Source organism: Orycteropus afer, unplaced genomic scaffold (assembly GCF_000298275.1).
Source record: "Orycteropus afer afer isolate SDZICR_OR568_19922 unplaced genomic scaffold, OryAfe1.0 scaffold00011, whole genome shotgun sequence".
In the NCBI taxonomy this organism is placed as follows: Eukaryota; Metazoa; Chordata; class Mammalia; order Tubulidentata; family Orycteropodidae; genus Orycteropus; species Orycteropus afer.
Window position 1 is genome coordinate 21,982,119 of NW_006921598.1, and position 4,071 is coordinate 21,986,189.

Consider the following 4,071-nt stretch of genomic DNA (forward strand, 5'->3'; position numbering starts at 1 on the left):
TTTTTTAAATAGATAGTCCAGGGTAGGCATGATCAGGACTAAAAATACAAGCACAACTCTGGACTCTGTTGCTGTATTTTTTTGTCTCCCTCGAAGCTCCCAGCCTGAGAGTGACTCCCATTTTTCAGGGCATCTGGAATACTGGTAGAAATATTGCATCTACTGAATTCATCAAGGGGATGTGGCAGGTACTTTCAAGGGACGAGTTTTAAAGCTGCCTTGCCCACTTTGAACCTGTTTGTGCACTCATAATACCTCACAAAGTTATTCCATTCTCTTTTTAACTTTCTAAAAAGGAAAATTACCTTCTGAATGAGAATCAATGAACATGACATAGTGTCTTTGTATGTGTGACTTGGGCAATGCCCAAGTGTCAGTTCCTGCATTTGTACTTGGCCTTGACTCTGGGCTATCTTGGATTAATCACTTTATTTCTCTTGGCATTCATTTTACTATCTTCAAAAACAAAAACAAATTATTCCTCTTGAACAGGGATATTGCAAAGGTTCAGGAAATCTTATCACTAAAGGAGTACTGAGTGTTCTTTAAAATTATTATTAAAAGGTAGTATTAATAAAAACAGCTTGAACTGATATAGAATTTATTCTGTTCCAGGAACAATTTATTTGCATTTCTTAATTCATTCAATTCTACCACAGACCTTCAATGCACAAGGGGGTTAAGAAACTTGCCTAAAGTCACTAATGTAAGAGGATGAAACACAGGTACGCTTGCTATAAAAACGAAATACAACATAGAGCATTTTTGAGATTCAATTTTAGTTTGTGAATAGATAATTGACAGAATTGCTTGGATTCTTCTGGAATACAGATTTCTGGGTTCAAGGCATTGGGGTGACCCACACAGGACAGTGAAAACTGGACAGTGAATAAGGAACTCCAAGGAAGAATTGATACATTTGAATTATGATGTTCAATGTTGAATATAACACGGACTGCCAGAAGAATGAGTAACACTGTCTTGGAAGAAATATAGCCAGAATGCTCCTTAGAAGCAAGGAGGCTGAGACTTTGTCTTGCATACTTTGAACAAGTTATTAGCAGGGGGCAGTCCCTGGAGAAGGACATCATTCTTGACAGAGTAGTAGTAGTTGTTAGGTACTGTGGAGTTGGTTCTGCTTCATAACAACCCTGTATACATCAGAGAAAAATACTTCCTGGTCCTGTGGCATCCCTCACAGGTATTGCTATGTTTGAGCCCATTGTTGCAGGCTCTGTGTCAATCTATCTCACAAAGGGTCTTCCACTTTTTCACTGACCCTCTACTTTGAGAAGCTTGATGTCCTTCTTCAGAGAGGATGGTAAGACTTCTTACATACTTTGGACATGTTAATGGGAGGGGCCAGTCCCCGGAGTAGGACATCATGCTTGGTAAAGCAGAGGATCAGTGAAAAAGAGGAAGACCCTCAATGAGATGGATTGATAATGAGCTCAAATGTAGCAATGGTTGTGTGGATGGTACAGACTTGGGCAATGTGTCATGTTGTGCATAGAGTTGGTATGAGTTGGAGCCAACTCAATGGCAGCTAACAACAACAATAAAAACAACCCCGGCCTTCTGTTGTTAGTTGTTCTGTTGAAATTTGAAGGAACTGTTTCCTTGGAGGCCCCTTCAGTTCAAACAGTAGCTTAGTAAGCTGCTTAGTGGAGTCCATTTGGCTTTAGGTATTGGGTGTTTTGGAAAATTATTTATGTGCAGCCAGCTTCCAGAAGCAAGAACTCCAGGATTTGACTAGAGGCTGTTTTAGGATTTATGGCATGAATCCTAAACAGTTGGTGACTGTTTCTGTAACCTGCCCTGTGCTTTGATGCTATCTCTTGAGAAATTAATGTAGGAATCACTTTTATAACTCATTTTCACTGTCTCCTCCTCAGAGAGTCCTTCAGCTATGTTTGGGTAACTCTACCAATTTTTAATATCTACTCTGAATAAATACATTCAGTTACATTCATTTTGGGTATTTCTCTAAGCATTTAACACACTTCACTCTTCATTCACTGCCATTGAGTCAATTTCAATTCATAACGACCCCTCCTTGGGTTTATGAGGCAGTTTCTCTATGGAAGTAGATTGCCCAATGTTCCTTCTGAGGAGTGGCTGGTGGGTTTGAACTGCCAGCCCTCTGGTTAGCAGTCAAGGTTTAATAATAAATAAATAAAATTAAAATGGCGTAAGTGAGAAAATCTGCTTGTTTTATCCACCCTATTCTCCTTCTCTCCGGTACATACTCCCAGTATTGCTCCATGCAATTTTGAGTAAAAATGAATACATAGTCTTTTTTCCCCTTTTTGACACAATAGATATCACATGTGTTCATTATTCTGGACTCTGCTTTTTTATTGACCAATCTATACTTGACACATTTTCATAGTGGCACAGAGAGAGCATTTCATTCTCTTCAGCCACAATATTCCACTGTGAGGATGTGTCACAGTTTACTTAATCAGTCCTCTACTTCTGGAATCAGGTTGTTTCTCATATTATACTGTTACAAACAACAATACTTCATTTGTACAGGTCATTTTGTAACTGTGCAGGTTATCTATAGGATAAAATTCCAGAAGTAGGGTGGTTGAGGTAAAGGGTAAAAGCATTTGTAATGTTGGTTAGATATTACCTCATTGTTCCTTCCAGGGGCCGAGCAATTTATATTCCATCAGAAATGCTTGAGAGTGCCTGTTTCCCACAGTCTTACCACAGACACTGTATTGTTGAACTTTTGAATTTTTGCCAGCATGATAAGAGAAAATAGCATTTCAGCATGATTTTAATTACCTTTTAAAAAAATTATGGATGACGTTGAGCATCTTTGTATTGCTTTAAGTGCTATTTATTGTTCTTGTTATGTGAACTGTGTGTTTGTGTTTGCATTGTAATGGATCACTTTTAAATAGCCTTTCTCACCATGGTCTTATAATTCCCAGCAAATGACTGGGTGGATGCAGATGAAGTGATTATGGCCCACCAATGGTATTGGGTTGTTGTTGTTAGGTGCCTGGACTCTGACCCATAGCGACCCTATGCACAGCAGAACGAAGCATCACCAAGTCCTGTGCCAGCTCCATGACCCTTGCAACACTTGAGCTCATCGTTGCAGCCACTGCATTAATCCATCTTCTTTAGAGCCTTTCCCTCTTTCATTGACCCTCCACCTTACCAAGTATGACATCCTTCTCCAGGGAATGGTCCCTTCTGACAATATGACCAAAGTATGTGAGATGAAGTCTGGCCTTTCTCACTTCTGAGGAGCATTCTGGCTGCACTTCCTCCAGGACAGATCTGTTAGTTCTTTCAGCAGTCCATGGCACTTTCAGCATTCTTCACCAGCACCACAACTCTAAAGCATCAATTCTTCTTCGGTCTTCCTTATTCATTGTCCAGCTCTCACACGCATATGAGGCAAATGGAAAATATCATGGCTTGTGTCAGGCACACCTTAGTCCTCAAGGAGACATCCTTGCTCATCAGCACTTGAAAGAGGTCCCTTGCAGCCAACTTGCTCAGTGTTATATGTCGTCTAATGTCCTGACTTCTGTTTCCATTGGCTTTGATTGTAGAACAAGCAATGTGAAGTCTTTGACAACTTCAATCTTTTCTCCATTTATCCTGATGCTACTTATAAGTCCAGTTGTGAGGATTTTTGTTTTCTTTATATTGTGATGTAATCCATACTGCAGACTGTATTCTTCAATCTTCATCAGTCAGTGCCTCAAGTCATCCTCACTTTCAGCAAGCAAAGTTGTGTCATCAGCGTATCGCAGGTTGTTAATGATTCTTCCTCCAATCTTGATACCACATTCTTCTTCATATAGTCCAGCTTCTTGGATTATTTGCTCAGCATACAGATTGAATAAGTATGGGGAAAGGATAGAACACTTATGCACTCCCTTCTTGATTTTAAAACATGCAGTGCCCCCTTGTTCTGTTCAAACAACAGGCTCCTGGTCAATGTACAGGTTCCTCATGAGCACAATCAAGTGTTCAGGAATTCTTATTCTTCTCAGTGTCATCCACAATTTGTTATGATCCGCACAATCAAATGCCTTTGCA